Genomic DNA, 24,864 nt, shown 5'->3' with positions numbered 1-24,864 from the left:
ATACCCCACTTCCAGGCACTCATGTTGCACCCCTGGTTTTGTCACACGGCCTCTCTGTGTGTGGCAGGTGCCTCTGTGCCCTCTGCTTGTGTGTAGGTTTTGCATCCTCATGTTGCATGTCACTGGTGGAGGCTGACCTGGCTCCCCAGCTACCCTTCTCTTACCCCAGAGCATCGCCATCATTACAACACAAGTGTGCTTGGCAATGTTCACTCATTTGGGGCAAATGTACATCTTCTGTGGCATCTTTCGGGACTTCTGTCTTCTCTGATGCCTTCTTCCAGGAGACAACACACAGGTCCCCTTGTCTCCTCACACCATCCTCCTTGCTCCTGTGGTTCAGGACTTTGTAAAAGCCATTGGCAGCTCCATTTTCCTGCACGTTGCTGGACATCTATTCAGAAGTATCACAAGCAGAGGCATTTCCAAAGAGCTCTCGGCCATCAGGAAGAAAGTAAGGTCAGTAAACAGCTCCACTGGACTCTGAATGATATTTAATGCAACTCTCCCTCTTCTGTCTCTAGGAAGATGAGACTTTCTTTGGGGGAAGCTAGTGGTTGTTTCTGCCTGTGGGGAAGAGGCAGGAGGCTGCAGCTTCCGCAGGCTGAAGCTTCCTCTGGGCACCAGTATAAGAGCTGTCAGTAAGCTGAGTAGTACAAATATCATTTGTTGAGGTTGCAGCAGGCACCTCAGTCTGAGGACAAACACCCCAGTTGCACCCCTCTTTGCAGTACTGGGGAGCACTGGAATTCTCATGGTGACACCAAGGATTGCCCAGGGCTGCTCCTGAGTCAAGCAGGGACTCTGTAGGCAGGATACCTACAGGCCTATGACCAAGAGACCAAAGCCAGGCGGGGACATCCCTCCTACGACTTTTTCCAGAGCAGGTCTATTTCTGGAGCACGGGGGTAACTGGCTGTGGCAGCACTCGTGGGGAGGTACCCAAAATGTAGGATACCATTGGTGTGCCAGCTTTGCTGCTTGCTGTAGGGGCTTGCTGGAGAAGGTGGTGTTTCACCTGAGTTGTAGAAACTTGGCAGATCACAGTGGGAGGTGCAGAAGCTCTGATGCAGGGTGACCTAGGAAGGCACATAAGGTCAGGACTTTTAAGACATCCTGGATTTTTTTTCCCCAGTGACACAGAAGATTTTCATTAGTGTGTAGATGAACATTAATAACTTTTCAGGTTTTTTGTGTCATTCTGGAAAGTCCAGTTTACTTTCCCTTAACTAGCAGAGCCTTTTCCAGGCACACAGATAGGACAGAGGAATTATTTTCACCGAGTTATTTCCAAACAGCATCAGAATGTGTTTTCAGAAGATTGATAGAAGAGGTAGAGGACCTTGACACAGTAGCCTGATGGAAATCAGAGATGTTCTGCTAATGTGGTAAGCCATGGTTGTGATTTTTCTAGTCTTTGTGAGGTTTAAGGGAAGGTCAACGCACAGGGATGTGATAAGGACACTTGCGGTAAATGTTCTGAGCAGCCAGAGAGCCTGGGCTGATGCAACTGCACAAGAGCAGGTAGTTGTGGATGTATAGTGTTTCTGCTCTGAGCCTAGGGCCATGGTAAGAAATGCATACGTCTGTGCATAAGGCCTTTATTAAAATGACCTCACCCATATGTATACATTTTAATCATGTCAGTGAATGCCTGCTGTGTTTATTTTTAATACAGCGCTTGTTTTGATGTTACAATTGTTATTATGTGGTTCTAATGGTGGTGACTCTTCATCTTGGGCCTCAAATCCAGAGCTGAAAGTGAAAAGACACTTTGCTTTAAAATACAAAAGGGTATGTCTCTGGGCAAATTAGTCCTTCATTTCCATTCTAGACTGTAGTCAGCTGTCTGCTGCCCGGAGTCCACAGTGCACAGGTTGCTCCGGAGGTCACCTGAGGTCCCTTCTCCCGCAGCTGACCGATAGGTGACAGAAAGGCAAACAGACCTTTGAGGGAAGGTTCATTTACAGCCTGAAGTTCAGTATTACCTCGAGGCTAAAACACAGTCTTTTGCCAGCCCCGAGTTTTGAGGTGCTATTAATTCCCCTCTTTCTTGCCCTGAGTAGCTCAAAAAAAATTTCCCCAGGAGGAAGACATACACCCTAATACTCAGGTCTAACAGGGCTTTCTTCAGACACCATGGTATTGGTGTTATCTGTTACAGCAGCAGTTCCCACCAGCTTTTCATAGAGGAGAGCTGTAAAGAAAAAAGGTGTAAACTGAAAAAAGACCAGCAGAGACGCTGGCAGCCCATCTGCATGATGGAGCCTCAGGAAGACCAGGGATTTCTGACTTCAGCCTTGTGCTCTCTCCTGAAATTGTAGCATCATTGCTGGATCTGCAGAGATCTCACAGTTTTGTAACGCATGACGTGTGCTGGTGATAGACAGGCAAGCCAGTGAGCCGAAGGCAAGCTGCCAGCCTTCCCTTCACTTTGAACGCCCTTGGCTGTCCCGAGACTTGTTCCAAAACATTTATATTGCTTAAGTGTGCAGCGATGTGTTTTAATTAGTGCAGAAGAAGGGGGCAGTAAAATGCAGGTCCCTTCAGTACTAATTTAGCCTTGTGGTTGAGGCACAGGTGCTAGAAAGCCAGGAGTGCCTGGACTTGCCTCTGCCTCATCGCAGAATGAGCAGTGCCACAATTTCCCCAGCCTCGGTGGGGCTGAGGGTGCTGAGCTGCCTTCGCCAGGTGCCTAGGACACCGGGTACCGCGGGAAAGGTGAGTATAGCACACAGGTATTCATGACATCTTGGTGCTCTGTCTAGGAAATGAGCTCCGCAAAATAAACAGCAGGTTTATTATTAAACAGCAGGACCTGGAGACTGAAGCCTTCCTGTGACTCACTTCATGAAAAGTTTTAGTAAGCTGCAGAGTTTCCTCCAAAGTCCTCTCTCTGATGCAGGGCAAGCGATAGCATCATATGAAGAGATTGTGCTCCCCTTGCATGGGTGCCCGGGGACACAGCCATCACACAGCTCACAACCTGCCCAGGAAATGTGGCATTGAATTAAGGCTTCACACATGCTGTTTGGAGGCTCACACTTGTGGTTTATCCCAAGGCCGTTTTTCATCAAAATACTCTCCCAAACAACCTATGTGTAGTCTGAGAGAAGGGATATTTCTGCGTCCATTATTTTCCCTATGAGCACAATGGGCAAAGGCAAACTGGAGAACTTTCTGGGTCATAAATAATGTAAAAGGGATCAGATTTTTGAATTTTCAGTGACACCTGGATTACTAGGGATTGCTTGCTGGCTCATTGAAGTGGCCCAACTTCAGCATCTACATCCTAACCATGATTCTTTAATGAGGGGGAGGATATCTTGACTTGACCATGTGAATGTATTGTCCGCTGCAGTGCCAGCGACACTTCCTTCTGAGGGACGCAGATATTTTAAATAATGGCTCAGCCTGTGACCTGGTCAGGAGATCTGATATTAGATGACCTGGCCAGCCAATGACCCTACTGCATTTGGAAATAAAAGGTCAAATTCTCAGACAGGCTGCAATAGACTAGAACATTTTTGTGAGAGATTTCCCTTTAGAAAGCCACCCTAACTGGATCTTCTAAGCTCCTCAGATACCCAGAATTTGAATGGCAGCTAGGAATGGCTTCGATTTTGTAGAAGATTTATTGGAGAAATTTAACCAGCACCTGCAATTAGTCAGCGTGAGTTTTACCAGAATGGTCAGTTCCTTAATTTAATGAGCATTAGAACAGTGATTCATTTCAAAGTGGAACTTCATTATATTGCTGCAGAAAGAAGAAACGACAGAGAGGAACAAAGAGAATGAGGAAATAGTTGGTTTAGGCTGAAAACAGCGCAATATGTTCCTGGAAGTACACTTGCAGCCCCTATGCAGGCCTGGCTCAAGCTGAGAGAGGAAACCCTGTATACAGATGGCTCATCTTTTCTTAACAAGGTTGGCCTGGCCTCATCTCTTCAGGCCAAAGCTCTGCAAGGCTGCAGGTACTGCCTAACACCACATGCCAGGCTGCTCTGCACTCCGGAGCCATGCAAGGAGCTTTTTCTGTGCATTTCCTTGTTCCGTGAAAGCACTGAGTTTAAATGCTTGCATAGAAATGTAATAATAATGATTAATGCATTCCTGCCCAGGCTCTGGCCGTTCTTCTGACATAACCTATCCTTTGAGACTGTAGAGCCTTTGCTCACGCTGATGGGTGTTTGGTCCTGCAGTCTGACTGAAGCCAGCGGGAGATGAAAGTGTTGCACCTCTTGCAAGATGAAATCCACCCATTCTTGACCAAGTATATGCCTTCCAGAGTAATAAAAGCAATGTAGCAACTAAGCCTGTAAGTAGGAGATCAAGCAGAGAAATCGGAAAGCATTCATTGCCTGGGAAAAAGGCCTGGCAAAGCTCATGGTGGTGAAACCAAATGGAAATGTTGCAAACTTTCACCTAGAATAAACAATTCAAATCAGCTGGAAGTGCTTTCCATTGCACTGGTTCCCAGGAATGGGTTGCATCATTTACTTGACACAAGGCTGCCAAAATCTGTAGCGACATACTAGAATCCTGCTGATTAGCCAAGCTCTTGGCACACTTGTATGGCCAGAGATTTTTATTTATTGTTGTTTTTCTGGTAAGAATTGCTGGTAGATTAAAATTGGAGGCAGGCAACACAAATACATATTTATTTGGGTGGAGGAGACTTTGGCTTTAGGGTAGAATAATGCGTTGTGTTACGTGGCAGCTTTCTGTCAGAGGACCTCAGACATGAAATACCATTATTAACCTCCCAGAGTCGTCTGTGGCAGATGAGACATGTTCCATTTCTCAGATGGTCAAAAGCTGGCCAGAGGTATTAGGCACCAAATACTCTCAGATCCCCTTGAGTCAAGCCTGACTTGCTTCTCCATGGCTCTGAGGACCCTGGTCCACGTTTTTATATTAGCTTTTGAAAGCTGCCTGCAGCACATGCAATTAGTAGGTGCTCTGGTCGAGGAGTTGGTGCCACACTAGGATTCAGAGCTCTGGATCTCTGGCTTTGCTACTTGTTGGGTTATGCTTGGAATCAAGGACACTATCCCTTGGTGTTTGCACTAGAATTATCCTACTGTGAGAAAATCCTGGGTTTCTTTTCTTCACAAATGTCATCTTCCATATCATGTCTGTTCTTCAAGCACTGCCTAATCCATCTGTTTCAATGACTGTCTAGTCCTTGCTGCTTGCTGCTCTTGGTACACACAAACCAGGAACTGGAGCACCTCCTTCACCCACCTCATCTTTACCAGTTCTCCCACAGTGCCTACTTCTTCTTTTCACCCTTCACTGCCTGTGCCAGCATCCTCCTGTTGTTCAAGGCAGCCTTTGTACACACTTCCTTTTTCTCTGAAACTCTAGCAATGCAAGAAGTATGATCTCAGAAAAAATTAAATAGCAATGGTGAGGTTTCCCCCTCTCTCAGCTCTTTCTTCAGTGTGGCTTCCTTTGGGAATCCTGTTCATAATTTCTTGCCATTTGCAACAGCATCCCGGGAACCGAGATGCAATGTAATACATCTGGGGCTAAGTTTGAACAGGAAGCCAGATGTGGACAGGCATACTGGAGCGGAGGGGAAGGAAACAGGGAAAGTTCAGACATAACTGGACATCCAGCAAGGTCTTGCGAAGCCAACTGGCAGCCCTGTCTTCCAGGGAGCTGTCTGAAAGCAGAGATTTGTCTGAATCAGAAACTTCCATCCAAACATGCACGAACTTTGAGAAGGGTCAGGTCCAGATTGCTTCCAGCTGGACTCCAGACACTGATAAGAGAGTTCCTCCCCTGGGCCTCAAGAGCATCTGAATCCTCAGCCAGCCTCTAGATTGACCTCTCCTTTCCAGGGTCTCCAGGATTTTTTACCCAGTTACTAGGTCATGAGGAGGAGACCAACCCCCTTTGGGATTGTTTGTTTCACTGTCCAGGGACATTTTTCTTTCTTCAATTTTTTTCAGGAGGGGAGGAGATTCAGCATGACTCAATGATATTTAAGAAACAGGGGAGACAAATGAAGAGATCCTAGAGGTACTTCCTTTCTAAATAGCTCAGAGATTAGTAATGCTTTGCCATACTTGTAAATAGTTCACGCACAGAGAGGAATGCCAACAAGTGCTCTGGAAAGCTGCACCTCGCTACCCCTTGTTTGCAAAGTGCATTTGTGATTTTTCAGCAACCACCTACCGAAGCCAAGAGAAAATAAAAAAGATCCCTGACCTTTCAGTGCTCTGATTTCCTAATAATTTGGACACCTTTAATCCTTGCCTCAATCCGTAGGGCATGGTTGTGTAACACAGCCACAGTCCAGGAAGGGCCTGGCACAAGAGAAATGCTGGACCCAGAACATCGTCAATGTGCAAAACAGCATGAGGGATGGAAAGAGGAAAGCATGTCTGGGGGCTCACAACAGCATTGACCGTATTTCTGCGGTGTTCGGGGAATCAGTCAGTGTGTGGAAGGTTTTTGCTTGTCACCAAAATGGCCATGCAGAGTGGTCAGACAAGTTGGGCAGCAAACACATGCACATTAATATTTGCTGTCACTGAGGTTGCAAAACAAAAGCAGACAGATCATTTCAGGACTTGGCCTCCTTATCTCCACCTACCACAGCCTATAAAGTTGCATAAGAAAACAGAACTGAATAGGAAGGAGTCTGAGGTGGAAACCTGAAGAGAAATGAAGCAGATGCAGGAACACCGAATGGCAAAGCTCCCCCAGAATGGGATTTTATGGTAATGGTAAAGTAGTTCTGAGCTTGTCTCAAACCCTGACTTCAGGTCCTACCCAACTTAGGCCAAAAGAAGTTAAAATTAAGGAGGCTTCTTTTGTGGTTTGTCATATACTCTGTGATTATGGACACTCAAAAAGCTCATTCTACTGAAAGACTCGAGGATGTGCACCCCACCGGAAAACTTCCTTGTTTAACGCATGTAATTCCAGTATGCAAAAACTTAATGACTGAGAAAAAGGGGAAGTTGTTCCAGTTGTGGTTTAGTGGTGACAAAAGGGTTAATCATCTCCCAACACTCCCGACAGGATCAGGGCCACACTAAAGGCCATTTGAGTTCCAGCCTTCTAGGCTGCAGAGTGGGGACAATCCCTGCAGGAACCCAGCGTGCAGAAGGAAAGGCAAAGTGGCTCCAGAGTGCTTCTGATCTGTTGGAAGCCCTGGCTTTATTTTTAAAAAGTGAAGATTTTTTTGTTGTTGTTTGGGAGACACAAGCATCTGCTTAGTGGTTTCTCAGTACAGGGGACAAGCAACTCACTGGTGTCTTGCCAGGTAAACAGCAAAAAACATTAGGTCATTGCAAACTGTTCTCCTTGGGCTCCATCTGTCAGATAAGGACCATATCATTGGCAAGATGTTTGTGGTGACGAACTCTCCTTCATTTAAGAAAAGCCAAATGTGAAACTTGTTAAGAAAGAACCTGAGATGCCTTCCTTTGACCAGCAGCAGCCGATTTGCTGCCATCGGTTGGTTAATCTCTCATTAGCTCAGGTCAAAATGAGCTGCATGAAGAAGAAATGTCTCTGTCATGACATGTCAGACCTGTGGAGCCAACTGAATCCCAAGTGCAGAATCTGTTTGGGGCTCTGGGGGTGGTTCTGGCTCCGAATTACCCCTGGCTGATTATGTGTGAGTGACTGCATGCAATCAAGACATGCTCTGCAGCGTTCTCCAAGCTCAGCCTGCAGGAGACGAGTGTGTGTCACAGCCTCACCTTCACCGGCTTTGGAGCAGCCCCTACTTAGTGGCCATTCAAATACGGTGCTGTCAAGGAAGAAGCGCAGCACCTAATAGTGGTGTAGATTAAGATGAGATTAAAAGAAAAGCTGTGGTTCAGAGGAATGACACCATGGAAAACATCAAGGAAAATGAGATGGAATGTGCAGTCATTAGCAAATTGCTTTATTTATGGCTATCAGATACTGCTGTTGTGCCATATCTTGAATTTATTTGGTGCCATGGATTTCTTCATTAAAATCATATTATTGAATTGTTTTTTGCTGCAACGTGAAATGACTGTCCTTTTAGTCCCTTTAGCTTTTTTTTCTAGATTTTCCCTGTGTGTGTGTGTGTATAAAAACAGGTCAGTCTGTGGGGAGAGAGCACATTTCTAGCTGTGCTTGTTAAACGGCATGGCTGAGCTCTGAATTCACTCACTTCTCCATTTTGGTTTTTTACTTCACCTCACAGGCTGCACCACAGTGGCTTCAAACCTTTTCCCTCCCGGTTATTAACATTAAGCTGAAAAGCTTTAAGAAAGGATTTTCAGGTGTCTTTACAAAGCTTGTGTTGGCTACTAGGTGTTCCCAGGAGGCTGTAGATCCTGGACTCTTCTACCCTGGCAATGTGCCCAGCCCATTGCAACTGTGACCTTACCAGGATCTCAGTGCTGGGATTTTGCAGCTGTTCAGAGGCCTCCAGACACCACAACAAATGGCTTTTGCTCTCAGAGTCAGCCAGTTGCTGCTTGCAGATGATGCAGACGCAACCCTTTAAGGTTTTCCCACTGTTCCTTTCCAGAACTACCTTCAGAGTTGGTCTCCTTGAGACAGAGATAGAGCAATGAGTGGAGGATGGCGACTGTGTCACTTGTCTTTAGTTTGCTAATGCCAAGGTTTTTGGCAGCTGGTCTTCAAGGAAAGCACATGGAGATGGCAGGATGGGGGACAGCTGAGATCTCCACAGCTGGTCATCAGATCAGCAACCAGGTCTGCACATCAGCTGTACTACACAGAAACCACATCAGCCCTCTTCTCTCACGATAATGAAATCAGTTACGTGATGCTGCGTGGATCCAAATGGCATTCAAGTAGTTTTATGCTTCACAGGCTGCTGGATCACTGCGATAGTTGTGCAAAGCTGACAGTAGCTGCAGAGGGACAGAAGCAGCTCATCCCCAAGCCCTGCTCCCTCAAACCATGCTCTCCTCTGATGCACATTCGTGTGCTGGAGCACCCTACAGAAACCCTAGAGCTCAGACTCTGGCCTGTCCGATGGTTTCAAGTCATGAAGGTCTGCAGGTCTCTCTGTTCTGACCAGATGCGGTTATAGTAAGAGCACAGGTCCTCACCAAAGACACACATTGCTTTGTAGTGACGTGCCCATCATCAATCCCTGCAGGAAGATTTTTCAGTTTAGAAGCTCACAAGTCCATCACATACCCTGCACTCTGTGCTGCTGTTTTGCATAACACTTCCCAGCCTGTTTGAACCTACTCCTAGGTTCTCTCAGGTTTCTTCTGTCCTGGGGACAAATCTCTCTTGAGAACTGCAGTATCAGCCTCGTGTGTTGCTCAGTTACAAGCAAGCAACCGAAGGCTGGTTACAGCCACATTCATTAGTAGGTTTCACATCTTGCATGAAGCAAGACCAAGCAGTTTGCATTTGTTTTCATGTTGGTTGTTTTTTGGTTTTTGGCGGTTTTTTTTTTTCCCCCTGTGATTTGGAGCACTCAGGGAGTAATTGGCTGCCAAAGCAGGCTGAAACAGGTAACACTTGGGACATTCAGGCCAGGGGGCAGTGCTACTAAACCATCTCAGCTGGTGTGATACTGTCCTGACACCAACCTGCACCCATCACTTTGTAGCCCTTCCTTTTGCTTGAGGACCTCATGAGATGAAAAGCCCAAGTGCAGAGCAAACTCTGTGGTGACACCTCCCCGGTGCTGCCCTCTCCCACAGGGTTTGGTGGCCCCGTGGGAGGAGAAGTCTGTGCAGGGGCACTGGGTGGGCGCTCACTGGCCTTCAGCGAGTGGCATCTTGCAGCTGCTGAGGTCCAGGGTGGAGGATTCAGCATCTTCCCATCCTGCATGTTTTGGGTCTTCCCTTTGTCTTTCTTCAAGCAAAGGACTCTTATCAGGAGCTGCTCCCCACAGGACTGGAATCTAAATAATCGCTCTAATTAGCTTTCCACAAAATCAGGCTACTACCTTCCCTTCCAACACCCACCCCCCACCCCCCCGGAGGGTTGGGTGCAGAGGTTTCGGGGCTGGCGGGGCGGGGGGGGCGGGGGGAAGATAAGATGCTGCTCTGTCAATCAGGAACACTGTGAATAGCATTCACTCTGCTTTTTGGGGCTGTTAGGTATTTCTTGGCCCTTTCCCGTGACCCTTCGCCAGCCCTTCCTGGGGATGGAAGGTACGTGGCAGGTGGCTCTCTAGACTGCCATCCACAGACCAGCCGGGGCACACACACACCCCTGCCCTCAGCCGGATGAAAATTAGACATGTCATCTATTGCTAAAGAAGGTTTCTTCAGTACCAGAATAACCAAAACTTCCTTAAGATATGCAGGAGTGCTTCCAGATTGCAAAATGAAAATCATTGCCCGGAATCACTGCATTCAAAGTAGGGAAATATCCCTTTAAAGAAACCCATTGGCAATGTAACTAAAGGCCCTAAGGCCAGGCTGATCTTCAATATAACTCCACTGAGTCAAGAGAAACACACCAGATATTAAGTTTGGCCTGACAGCAAAAACCACAGGCAAGTGTGAATGATTCCCAGAATCAAGCTGACCTGAAAAATGTAGTTAGATTTTGCCCTTAAAGGAATCATTTTCTTAATAATAATAGATAAAATGAAATGCTTGTCAAAATTATTATAAGCATATGGGGATAAGATGATCAACATTGCATGAACTCTTTCCTTCAGCAGCTATATTTCTGGTTCATTCTTTAGCTGTTTTTCTTTAATTCCAAAGCTTGTAAACTTCCTACCGGCTTTTCTAGATTTATTACCTGCCCTATTACTTCTTGGCTTACTAGAGCCACAGACTGTATGGTTTTGGTGATAAAGGTTTTGCTACTGAGTTTCTGTGGGATTTTGGTGAAGGTTTTTTTGCCCAGTATCCTCCAGCTCCATCTCTATGGGTACATCAACATGTGAACTGATTGCTGGGCAATGTTAATGGTAAAATACCTGTTACCTTCCTGGACTGGACCCTTGGTCCTCAGCTTAATGCCTTGCAAATGTTACCAAGCAAGGATGCTAGTTAGCATGAAGACAAAACTTTCTCAGAAGCAGTGCCTGCATATGGGACTTGCTTCCCAAGAGAGAAGAATGAATGACCACAGAATTAATCTCTTTCAAAGCTCTGTCCAAAACTCATTTGTTGTGTTTAACTTGTTCTCAGCAAGTCCTAAACACACACTCAGAAACAAGGAGTGGAAAACCCAACTGTAGTTGTTCACAAAAAGCAAACAAAACCAAAACAGGAACAACTTGCTGGTGTGCTAAAAAGATCAGTACCAACAAACCTCTACAAAATAATCAAGTTATTTCACTTACAGTATTGAAAAGGCAAAAAAGAGAAAGGGTAGAGGGTTTGCTTTTTTTTTTTTTTTACATTTATCGGTTTGGGAGCAGTTACTGAGAACTTCCAGGGTTTTTCATTTGCTTTCTCAGCCTTTCATACCCTCCAAGGGGCAGCAGGCCATTTAAATTATATTTTTCTTTCCCAGCTTTGTAGTTCTCAGTCCCAGAATTCATGGCTGCAAGGGAGGGCTGGAGACTCCCTCCTGAGCCCCAGCACTACAGGGATCCCCAACTATCACTCCCTTACCTCTGTGTTAAACTTGTGTCTGGCAAAGCACAACTTGATCTCAATCAGACCTCCTAGGAGGGCAGCCAGGCTGGATTTGATGGCATCATTAATGACAATGTGGATCCAATCCTTCCTTTGGAATTCATTCCAAAGACTAGGCATCTTCACTGATAAATGCATGCTGCTTTCTTACTTGAAATTGCTGGGCTGTAGTGTGCTTGGCCTTGGCCTTTCCTGGGGTTAAAGGCTTTTTTCCTACCACCACCTCTTCCTGAAGATGGTTACACATTACAATGACTTAATCTCTCGCTTAATTTATGGATGAGCTTATCAGGTTAAATTCTTCAAGCCTCTCAACTTTTTTCTTAAAATGCAGAGACCAACAAAGGGGAAGGTATTTGTCTGGCTAAGACCACCTGTGGAACCAGAACTGGTGCATACTTCAGCGTGCAGCTCCTCTCTTTGTCCACCCAGAGCTTCTGCGAGGCCCTTTAGCTGCAATATCACCCTCAGGTCAGGCTGCTTGTCTGCTCTGACCTCAGCACCCTTTCCTGACTCCCTGCTCTGCTTTCCAGGATAAGTGTTCTCCTTCCCTCCCTCCGCACAGGGTCAGCATCCCTGGCTCCTCAGCGCCGGGCTCAGCTGCCTAGGCAGGAGTTCTGCCTGCCCGAGCCTGGCGACCCACATCTCTCCACACCGCTGCCCCCAGCTCTTCATCAGCCACCTCTCCGCCTGCCTGGTGTCATCTGCAGGTTTTGGCAACAGTTATGCATCACCTTCCAGACAGTTGATAAAAGCATTGAAAATTATTGGATGTCCTGTCAGTCCGAGGGTCTCCTCTGGTGACGTGCCCTGGGTGTGCATTTTGGCCCACTCTCTGTTTCTCCATAGCGATTAGTGACTGGTATTTAAGACAATTTCTTAACAGAAGTTGGGATCGGTGGTTTATCTCCTCATTAGCTTGGTAATATCATTAATTAAGGTTATGTCAATGGACATGATGCCACAGCAGATGGGTGTTATCAGTCCCCAGGGACTGTTCATTTGGGAGAGCTTTAATCTCGCTGGTCCCTAAACCATCTACAGCATAGGCTATTGATACCACATAGTCTAATTTGTTAAGAGAATGTGCTAAGTCAACCACCTCACCAAAATCTATCCCATCCAGTCGCTTTTCCCAACCAAACTTTTAACCTCTGCAAAGAACATAATTAGTTTCGTCTGAAAGGCCTGGTTTTCATTTAAAGACACTGAACTGACTGCCGCAAGTAATAGTCACAGCTTTTAACTCCACTCAGTTCAGATCCCCAGCAGCTTTTCCATCATGTTGTCCACAACTGGTTTCATCCTATTGTGCAGTGCAGTTTTGCTTTAAAACCTTGTAATGCCCTTGTGATTTTGAAGATGCTGTGCCATGCTGGGAGATGTCTAGGATGGGATGCCCAGTCACCATCTATCCTAAGTGGGCCAGGTATTGGTCTGAAACTGGTAGAAGTGCTCTAGCATGATGTATCTACTGTTTACATGCAGAGGAGAGGGAGGGGTGGGTCTGTGCTAAGAATAGCATGGGAAATTTTCTTTTCCCTTTTTTTGAACCACTTTTACCCCTCGTTAAGTGCTTTCAGACCCAGCTTCAGGTTTGATTTATTTTTGAAAGGCCATTTTTAGCCACTGTGTCTTAAAGGAAAAAAAACAAAAAGCAAAAAAAAGAATAAAAGGAGCCTGCCAAGCTTCCACACACATGCACATTTTGTCACATTTTATTCGCTTCTCAGTATCCCACAAGATCCTTCGCACTGTGATACCAGGGTATTGCTCCACTCCTCTTACCTATAGCTATATACAGCATTGGGGTGGTGGTTCCTCTGCTTTCTAGGCTGGAACATGAAGAGCAGTAATCTCACAAAAATACCAGAGTCAGGAATAGCCCACTTTGGAGTAAACCACCTGAACCTACAAGTTGTTGCACTGTTGATTAGCTAGTTTTTGTGTTCAGGAATGGGTGTAATGAAGGCTAGGGAAATGTGTCTCAAGCAGTATCTGCCAGCGTCCAACACCCAGGCTTTCTTCCTTGCTCTGATTTTATTCTCATTGCTGTTAATTTTCCTTTCTAGCTGCCCTGATAATGTGAGACTTTGAACTAGCAGCCTCTCCTCCTGAATTTTTAAGCATTTACTGAGCAGTGCTTAGTTAAGGGACCAGACAGAGATGTACACCAAAGAGGATGGGTTATGGTGGGTTGTGGTCAAAGCACAAGGCTCTGAATCAGGAAATTATCAGAATCAGCTTCGAGAGATGGGTCCAACCCACAAAGCTCTGTTCTGCATCTGCTCCTGCACCAAGCTCCAACTGCCCTCAAGGTCAGTCTGATTCCGTCTGTGGCTGCTGTGTGGAGATCACCTTTCCTTCCCTTGGACTTCCACAAAGCAAGTGCTTATTAAAGGCATCACCGAGTGTGCCAGATTGCAAAGAGGGTGCAAAATTAACCAACCAAATAGCTTCCCAACAGTGAAGGAGTGTGGACCCTGTGGACATCACCTGGCTTGCAGGTGCTGTGAAGACATTCTCATCTTGTCTCCCAAGATGTGCTGTGCGCACACACACAGCTTTGGCTTGTCCCTGGGCTGGAGGGCAGCAGCCACAAAGCCAATGGCATCCCTCTTCTCTGAGCTATCCATATACATCAAGCCGGAACTATCCACGAAGAGCAATAACAAATTCCCTCCCCACTGAACAGCACCACAAAAGATGTACAGTATCTGATTCCCAGATGGCAATGTTAAAAACAGAAGGCAACATGTCTGGGAAAGTACCTGAGGCATACCTGAACAATAGAAATAATAGAGATGTAAGAAGAAGATAGATCCTTTCTTTTTTTCTGATCTATGCATGCCTTTTGATCACTTAAAAAACAAACAAGCACCTTTTTTTGTCAAGCAGGAAACAGCCTGGCAGAATAGAAACAGTCAGAATGCCAGAGTGAAGTAGCTGAAATAGGTGAAAGGCTGGTAGCATGAGCAATGTGCCAGACTTGTGTGCTCCTGATGTCTGTGTTGTGTCACGTGAACACGTAAATCCTTGGAACCCCTCAACTTTTGTTCGGATACCAGCAGACTGAGTGCATATCTACCTTGCCAGTGACTCGGCAGATTATTCCTAACAGCCAGGGTCCCCTAGCTAAGTCTGCTTGCACACTCAGAGGCTTGAGATACGTTTTTATGCATAGGTTTTATTTTATGCTATCTTAGGACAAGGTTTAAAAAGCTAGTGGGGGGAAGAAGTGGCTGCCTTGTCTCACATGTTCCAGAAGCTAAATATCCTGCAGAAACCAAAGATGGCGAATGTTTTCTGAGATACCTGTCTAAACGTCGGTGTGATGGAGATACCACCCCGATGAGCAGCAGGCAGCTTCATGCAAGCATACCGGCTTCTGTCTCTCCGGTCTGGCCCCGCCTGCATTTGTTCCTCCTTTGCCTGATGGCACATCTCCCCCACACAATGGCATGTAAAATCTAATCTCTACTGAAAGCTCTGCAGGGCAGGAACTCACACATTCAGATCCAAATAGGCTACTCATGCCTTTTTAATTTCACTGGATCAGAATAACAACAGCAAGGAAATAAAGTAACAGCCAAAGAACCAACTCAGTGCAGTGAAACAGGTCCCTTCCCTGTTTCAGGCTACATCCACACCACCCTAGTGGTAGCGGTGGGAAGTCTTCTGGCCACAACTGGCAGATCTTTTCCAATGAAGCAGCCCCAAAAGCTCTTAGCCACCAAGAAGTCCCTGGTGATGTCTGCTATTCCCAAAGCCACGCGGACTAGACCATCCCTGTGAAGCATCCCAGGGCTCAGAGGTGGCTGGAGAGCCCCTCGGTGCGAGCTCAGGGTCTGGGAAGAGCAAGCCTGGGGTTGGTGCACTCCCACGCGCATCTGCACCCCGGGCTGGCACGGTGCTGATCTCCGCAGCCATCAATCCCGCTGCCATCCCGATGACAGTTCTTGCACAAGACCCATGCCATTACATAAGGCTGGGGCTGTTTACAACTTCCCGCCCAGCGCACACCCGCTGTGTGTTAATCAGGATGGTTCATAGTCAGTCCTGGAGTAAACAAATGCAACTTCACCAGAAAACATGGGAGCCACACCTCTTTACTCCAGGTGTGCATTTTGGCCCACTATCTGTTTCTCCATAGTGATTAGTGACTGGTATTTAAGACAATTTCTTAACAGGAGTTGGGATCGGTGGTTTATCTCCTCATTAGCTCGGTAATATCATTAATTAAGGTTATGTCAACGGACATGATGCCACAGCAGATGGGTGTTATCAGTGGCAACAGCCTTCCAGGGTTTGGGCTCACAGTCTGCCTACCAGGATGCACCAGTGAGCACCCTGCCCAAGGTGGGGACCTGCCCTTCCCCCACACTGCTGCCTACAGCCTGCCCTGCAGTAAATGCATTTTGAAGCAGCCTCCAGAAATCCCCTCAAAAGTCCCTGCTCTCTCACCCATCCCTGTATCCCAGGTGAAGAACTAGCTTAGAGCAGGGAATGAGGAACAAACATGGAGTTTTGGGAGGAAACAGTAGGGCTACAGGGGCTGTATCCCCTGCCATGCCCACCCCAAGAGCAGTTGTCCCTAGGGCATGGGTTAGGTCCCCCACCGAATGCCAACGTGGCTGCTCATTCAGCTACTCCACATTTTTAACTGAGAAAATTGGCACGTTCCCAAGGGATGTGGTGGATGCTGTGCCATGGCATTAACTTCGGGGCTGGAGAGTTTAGAGCAAACAGGCTAGCAGGGCCAGAAGAAATTGAGTGATTATGATGTTCTCTCTGGATGTAAACCATGCACATCACAAGAACCATGAATCTGTGAATTTTGAGGCTTCAGAAGTGAAAAGCTCATGTGTTTAGCCTGTCCCGCTCACATGATACACTTTGCCGTAGTAGAAAACTGTGAAGACCTTTTAAAAACTTTCTTCTTTTCCCCCTTTTACTCCAGAAGACATACAGTAAATCAAACACACCATTGGGTCAAGTCCTGCCCTGGTTTTGTGCAAAAGTCCCAATGTATCCCAAAGACTCAGCACTCCTTAAATACACCTCAACAGTAGCATGTGCTGGCCAGAAGAGGTTTTGAAAAGCGGTCCTTCAAATGAATGCAGTTACAGTTGTTTTCCTCGGTTGTTTGAGGTCACTGTTCCCCCACCCTTGTTAATAAAGATGTGATTAATGACTTTTTGGCAAAGCTGCTGCCTGAAAGAGCCAATGCTTTAGGAAAAGCAAAACCAGTTTTCAGGTATTTTCTTTAAGGTTCATCTCCGAAACACACAAATACATTTCAAAGCATTTACAAAACACGCTGACGCCCCGTTTGCTCCATCCCCACCCCCCTGCAGACACCTCACCATTTGTAACCAGCATAATTATATTCCATCTACCTGGAAGAAAGTTCTCGCTGTGCCTTCAGCTGGAAAGGTTCCCCCTCCGCACTGTGCAGAGCAGTTACCACAGGGCTTCCTGGGGCGGCCGTGCTGCAGCAATGGCTTTGTGAGACACAGCAGTGCCCAAAACTCCGGAGTGAGGACCCGAAGTCCCTCTTTAAGTAATCACAGTGGTAGAGGGGAAAAAATCAAACCAGAAAACTGAAATTGTTTCTTCTGAGAATGCTGGGCTCATGTTTTGAAGCTTATTTCTGCAAGCAGTGAGGCTCAGAAATCCTGGCAGTTAAAAGCACAACAGTGGAAGCTGAGATTGTCACAGCCGGGCCCAGGGTGCTGCAGCAGGGATTTGGGGGAAAGCACTAAAAATCAGGGGGTTTATGACAAGTGCACTAGCAAATGTAACAATTTGAGCAGCATTGCCTCTGCTGAGGACCCCCTTATCCTAGGCAGGCCCTGTTTTTCACAATGGCTTGATGTGGCTTAGCTTTCCCAATCAGGTGGCTTAAAACTTCCTGTTGGTGGGGTTTAGCCTGCACCATGGGGGCCTGTGCTGCTTTGGAGAGGGCCAGAAAGGATGTCTGAGAGAGTAATCCTGCTTGGAGATAGCAGTAGGGATAAGGAATAGGGATGCTGATGTGGATGCAGATGCGGATGCACGGGACAGGCCATGCTGCCCATACATGAGGTATCAAATTCGCCCTGCAAAGTAACACCACAAGACTTAGGACCAAAGCAGATATGCTCATGTCTCAGCCCAAGAGGGTGCAAAACCCATGTGCCACTAGTGTGAAGAACACATCAGCTCCTTAGTCCTCCACGCTGACCCTCACCCCGCTGCAGCTGAGCTCTGAGGCTGTGAGTCAGCCTGTCCGAGGCAAGCACAGTGTGGGCCAGCACCTGCTCTCAGCCTCCATGGCAGGTGGATGTAGAGCTGGGGATGGCTTTGGGATGCCTCCGTCCAGGCACGGGCACGTTGCATACCCCACACTGTGCTCTGTGGGGCTGCATTTGTAAGGGGACAGTTGTGCAGCTTTGCATGGGGAAGGGGTGGCTGTGTCATGAAATGTGCTGTGTCCCCGGCACGCAGCACTTGGCAGAAGTGGTGTTTTTCCAGCTGCAGGAAACTGTTGTGGGGAGATCCAGTTTGGATGAACTTCTGACGTTTTATAATCTGTTGGAAAGAAAGGAGTGAGGGCTCCAGTGTGAGCTTGTCTCCAAAGCTGAAGCAAATCCTTTAAATTAGGAGGACACTCAGGCTAAGGGCTTATACAGAAATTCCCAGGCTGTGTGCTTTCCTCTGGAGGCACCAAGGCAACTCAAAGCACCGCTAAAGTCCAGGCAAGCAGAAGATGTGTCTGCGGGTGCTTGCCACTGGGTTTCTGGACTGGCCCATCCAAGCAGATGGTGAATTGGCAGCACTTACAATAAGATCCTGATCCATGTGCTGAAGCTTCCCCAAAATTGCTGTGGGTGGCTCTAATTATAACCTGCGTCCTACTGCCTCCCCTTTCTGTAAGTAGGAAGGAGCTGAGCCTCCTTGTTACTCTAGCTGCCTGCCCGTTACCAGGTTGAGATTGCTGGTGGGATAAGGGCTTTCCATTTGTTTGTAGTACTGATGTCCTACTTGGCAACACCTGCCTCATTCCTTCAACCCTACAAAGGGAAGAGCCCCGAGCAAAGCAGGTTTGCAGCTGGCTTAGCAACATGGCTGCTCTGCATTCCTGTAAATTTCCAGGTTCAAGTGCAGTTTGCTTTTCTTTGTTGCCAAGCCAAGTGGACGTCTCACTGCCCCCTGCTCCCCCCCCATCCCACTGCTGAGCCTTTGGGAAGGCTGATAAGACCTGAGAGAAGCAGTGGCCCTGGAGGGCAGGTGTAGGGCTGCAGTGAAGCAAGTGATGCAGATGAAGGTGACCAAGAGCTGCACCATCCGCCCACCTCTGGGCTTCCAAAGCAAAAAGGAAGCTTGCTCTTGATGTCTGAGGTGAGGAGGTAAGTACAGGTATAGATCCAAGTCCCCAGGGCTAGTGTGATTTATTTGGCAGTCCAGCCAGTCAATACTTTTAACCTTGGACGTGATGACTCTTTCTTTTTAGCATGTGGCTCATTCTTGGGTTCCCATTACTTTATTCCATGTGGGTTTGGTGTTTCTTCATTGTTTTCTCCTGTGCATGATTGACATGAGCAGGAAGGAAATGTGGAAACTATAGAAACTGTTCTCTGTGCTGAGGGAAGGTGCCTCGTATTCTTCTGAACCTGACCCCATTGTTTGCTGCTGCGCCCACAGGCACGTTCTCTGCCACATGCTGGAAGGACCAGGGCATCCTCACCCCAGTTCGGGCAACGGTCACCAAGTGAGAGTAGAGGGCTGGCTCTATTCCTACTTGAGTCCATAGGAGTTTCACCCCGATTTGATCGGGGAGGAATCAGGCCCCTAGTTACACTATATAAATAGAAGGATTTGATTTCAGACAGATGGATATCAAGTTGTTCTGAATTTCCCGCCCCCCCCCCCCCCAATTTCATTAGCAAGGTGATTTGTGTTACAAGGATAACTTGTTCCAAAGCTGTCATTATTTACCTGAAATGCATCTGCACTTTGAAGTAGGCTCTGGAAACACAAGCAGAATGAAATTGCCCATAAAGCAGAGGTGGAGTGGCTTTTTCTGATGTTTGAGACTGTTGGGTTCCCTCTACATTGGAATGCAAAATTAATGTTCTAAATTTAAACACTCACTAGGCTTTATTTTTGCATTCATGATGTGAGAATGAATTCAGTCGTAAAAAGAAATGCAACTGACACATTTGGCATGCAAAACAACCATTGTTTTTGCCAGGGGGTTTCATGTGCACGTGTGTATGTGTTTATCTATAAAACAGCTCAAGAGCCTTCATGGACGACTTGAGCGGTGGAAACGTTGGCTTTGACTGCTCAGAAGAAGTTGGCATCCATTTGTGGCCCTTAGTCCCTTATGGATCATCCAGGTCCTACTTTAAGGATCCATCCAGCTGTATCCAGTTACAAAGGCTTAACATTGTACAAGAACACTGCCGTCCCCAAACCATTAAATAAAATAATTTAACAACTACATTTTCAGACTGGTAACTTGTGTGAGCTCAGACACAGCACGTGGCTTTGTGCGTACGCCTTGTTTTCTTCCCAAATGAATGGTGTGATAAAAGTAGCAGCAGCAGCTTAGTGCAGAGCGCCTAAAAAAAGGTGTTTGTTTCCATCACAGTGCTTAGCTCATTGTTCCTGCTACTCGTCCTGTTGACTGCCAGCTCAGGAAGGCCATGTTCCCAGAGCCAGGAGCTCCTGCCTGCTCCCTGCTGCTCTGCCACCAGGTTCCTAAATTCACACTTTTTAGCTCCAGTGACCCCTTCTCCTCTTTGTTGAAAGAGGTGGGGTTTTTTTTACTTCTCCCACAGGGATGTGGTAGGGACTCTTAAAACCTTTGAAAGCTGCTTACAGTTCCTCAGACAGCAAGAGAGAAACGCACGCTGGTATAACTGGCAGGAGACACATGGATGCTGACCTGCCAGCTCTCACAAATCTGGCTTTCCGAAGCCATGCAATAAATTACACCATCCTTCATCTTCTGGCCACTGGAGGGTTAACTGAAATTCCTTTGTATGCTGTACCTGAATGAAAATGCCAGCAAGCTCTGGTATGATAATATTTATATCTGGATCATTTTGGACAGTCTTGGGATGAATGGGATCTCACAGAGACGGAGGTTTGCTTTCAGCTTCACTATTTTTCACTGGTGCTGCTCTTTTTCCCGGAGAAGGGACATACAGGAGCAAACCCCCCTGGGCACTGCCAGCTCTCCAGGCAGGGTCCCTGCCCACCTCTTGTGCCTCCAGCAGTCGGGGGGCATGGGCTTGTATTGAAGGGCAAGAGATGAGTCAGTCTCCGTGCTCGGCTTCTGTTCTGTGTGGCTTCCTGAAAGCAAGCATTGAATTACACAGCCCTTTTTTTTTTTCTTTTTTTTTTTTTTTTATTTTATTTGCCCACCAGATCCGGAACTGAAACCATCAATTCATTTCACTGAAGATCTCATTCTCAACTCAGATCAGCAATAGCTATTTCAGCTAGCACCAGGTTTCTACCCACTGAATCAGCTGTCTTGGCTTCTGTGGGAATGAATGTACCTGTTCTGCAATGTGAGGGGGGGTTTTGATCCAGAAAACAAGATGAGAAGCTTCCCTAGACATGCACTACCATCTTTATGTCCCATCTTGGAGACACACTAACCCCACAGTCATGTGCTGAGGTGGAACAGGTGAGAGCTGACAGTGGGAAACATGTGAAAGGTCCACCTGAACATGAGATTTCCCATCCCGAGCCACACAATCTGATCAGCGAATGACTCCCATAGCCTCCAACTGTGTCAATTTGAGATCTAATTCCCAGATCATGGCCCCGTGTTACTATCCATTTCCCTAACCCCATGTCCCACTGGCTGCTTTCAGAGCATCAGAAAAGGATGGGGACCACAGGACAATGGCTGTGGGATGGAGCTCTGCTGCATATTGGTCTTGCTGTGGTGTGTCAGATAGGGATGGTGCTGCCCCAAGCTCCAGAAACACAAATTCTCAGTATCTGTTCTCATATCTTTTAGAGCTGAACCAAATTCCACTGAGATCAATGGAGTTTTCACACTGGCAACCATGAGTTTTGGATTCAGTTTCCTGAGATGAAAGTGTTAGAAGCAGGCAGGAAATTATCCACTAGGAAATCTGTTTCAATCATCCCCTTTTATGGCAGATGCTTTGGAAATTATTATGTGCTGTGTAAAGAAATATGGCCTTCTGAATTTATTCAGGCAAATTCTGAGCGCACCTAAAGCTCTTTTATAATGTTCAGGCTGTGCAAAGCGCCTTAATGCACACAGAAATTAATTTACAACCAATTTAAATTGCCTTTGTTCTGCCAGAGCCATAGAAAGCAGAAAACCTGGATCTACATTGTTTTTCATACTTGTGTGTTGGTCAAGAGTGTTTTTTTAAGTACTGCAGTTAGAGTGATAGAACATCAGGCAGAGTGATTCCCTAGTGTGGATGTAGTGATGGCTTTATTCAAGTATAATTTATCCCCCTTCTTATCAAGGAATAAGCCCCACAAGTATAAACACCTCTACAGCATTAAATTCCAAGCACAGTAGGGAAGTTTCCCTCTTTACCATGCACAGACAGAGGCTTACAGTAAATGCCTCCTCACTGCATACTGTGGGATCAGTTCAAAGGAAAGTAGTGGGACAAATGATTCAACTTTGACAAAAATCTCATTTGCCATGGCCTTGATGAACTTCTCTTACCTTCTGTTTGCTGCAATTACATGCTATTTGCCACACGCAATTTCATGCTATTTGCCACACATCTTGAAAGGTTTCCAACTGGCATCAATGGGCTTGAATCTACCTTCAGCTGCCTCAGAGGGTCATCTTCAGAGTCTTCTTATCCCCACCACCAGCTCAAGCCCTGGAAGTGCCAAGAGACTCCTTAGGCAAAAATGAGTTGTTGCGTGTAGATGGATCTCAGCCACTCTAAAAGGTCACTGGCTCACACACCTGCAAAACTCTTAAAAAGAGCAGTTCTGATGAATCTTCCTTTTCTATTCACAAGGATATCCCTTCCGATACTTGCTTCATTTTTGGGGCTGAATTTTTTCTCTCCCTGATTTAATCGGCAAACCCCTAGGGGTAAGGAATCTTGACTCTTATCTCTAAAAGCACTAAATCTAGATACGCTATGTATAAAACACAGTATCAGAGACAGTCATGAATTTGCTTATCTCTTCCTTGCAGGGGAGGGCTGAAGGATAGCTGTTAAAGTTGTTTTCGGCCACTCCATGCTGGAAATCCCCTAGGTCTGAATAAACATCTAGGATTTTGGTCTATCTGTGAAAGAGGACAATCCATAGTCCATCCAGAAGTTCTCCACACTGTCTACAAACAGCTGCACGCTCGGCACTGAGCTCAGGTGACTTCCAATGCCTTTACAAGGAGAGGAGTCCAAACTCTCCCTGCTGGTATTGAGATGGGGCAGTGTGGGGTGAGGGCTGATCCCTTTGCAGCCCTGTTTACCAGGAAATCCAGGAGCTTTTCTAGGTGCTTTCAGCCACATCTAACCCCTAGTGATGCATTGGAGGCACCACGGGCTCCAGCCTCTGCTCTGCCTGACTTTGCAGGTGTACCCCAAGGGGCTGTGTTCAGAGCGGGGCTGTAAAAAGCCAGGTGTATCGCCTGGGTGCAAAGCAAAGGGAGACCACAGTTTGCTTTCTCCCAACAGAAGAAGGACTCTGTTTTGCTTTCCCATGGCCCTCACGGTTTCACTGCCTACGTGGCCGTTGCAGGACAGACTCCTCAACCCATCTGAATCTCAGGAAAGTCAGTTAAAAAATGCTCTTGCTCCCCGCTGCAGCGTCTCCAGGCTTAGGACTGCACCAAACCCATCGTTGCTGAAATGCCTCTGTATTACTGGCACGTGGACTGGTCACCAAAGTTGACCTCGCTGTGTTCCCTTAGCCTGAGCGTGCATTTATGGCTGGCTTCAGCCAGGAGATATCCAGCCCATGGTTAAAGTTACATGCCTGCTGCAGTTCCCAGTCAAGAAACAGGTATTCACCATGCGAACCATGGTGCTACTCAGTCAAAACAACTCAAAATAAAAGTGCTGTCTACTAACAGTGAGAGGGATTTATTTGGTATAAATTAGTGGCAATTAATCCTGCGCCTCAGATCCATTTCAGAAAATCGTGACCTATTTCTGGATGACATACCACACCCACATGTGGCAAAATTCCTCCAATAAATAATTTGTGATGAATGTTTAAACGTTATTATTGTTGTTGTTGTTATTATTATCATCATTATTATTATTATTACCTGCTTTGACCACCTTAAATATTCTGAGACAAGATGAAAGTACTGAAACTTCTAATGCCTCCCTGCAGAGTCGCTATTGTAGGAGTGAAAAAGAGAAGAATAGATCAGTTTTTAGTAAAAAACATGGTTTATGTAAAGCATCTGATTCAAAACCTATTTTCTATGTAGCCTTTTCTTGCAGACTGAAATAGTAGGCTGCATTCAAACTAGACTTTGAGCTCAGTGAAAAGGAACCGCTGATGAAAATCACGACTCAAACACCCTTGCATCATTTAATTTTATTTGTTTTATTGGTGAGATATAACCTGGGCCCCGTTCCACCACTAAAGAAGGAAACCTGACAGAGGACAGAAGGCTGGTCTCAGGCTTAGGCAGCCACTGGACCACAGTCAGACCCAAGGGATGGAATCTGGACCACACCAATATCCATGGGGACTTGACCATCAGCTTCTGCAGGGCCAGATTTCACTTAATGACCACTTCAAGTGCAGCCCTGCAGAAAGGAATATGTTTATGTTCCTAAACCAGTCATCTGTTGCAGAGTGCATGTTCTCCTAAGGACAAGCCCTCTTTCCTCTTTGCATCCACCCCAAGTGATGGAGAGCAGCTATGCACTAGGTGCTGGGCAAAATGTATGCCCCACTTCTCTGCACATGGATGGTGGGGTCCCCCTTCTTCAAACCATGCATGCAGAATTTGTGACATCTTTCCTGGCTGCCCCAAGGGTTTGTGTTTCACTTGCGTGACTTTTGGGTCTTGATATCTCTGTAGCAATTGCAGCTTCTGAAAAACATTTCAAACATTCCTGCCCGGGAGGCTTTTGGTTAACAGGCCATCATCATTTGGGAGAAATGAAGCTACAAGGCAAACTCCACGTGCGACAAGCATGCACACATGCTTTTGCCCACAGAGCTGTGGTGGCACAAGCAGACATCTCTGCAGAAATCACCGTCCTGCTCTCATTTCTGTGATTCTAAGTAG

Source organism: Falco cherrug, chromosome 11 (assembly GCF_023634085.1).
Source record: "Falco cherrug isolate bFalChe1 chromosome 11, bFalChe1.pri, whole genome shotgun sequence".
NCBI lineage: Eukaryota > Metazoa > Chordata > Aves > Falconiformes > Falconidae > Falco > Falco cherrug.
This window is presented reverse-complemented; position numbering follows the sequence as displayed.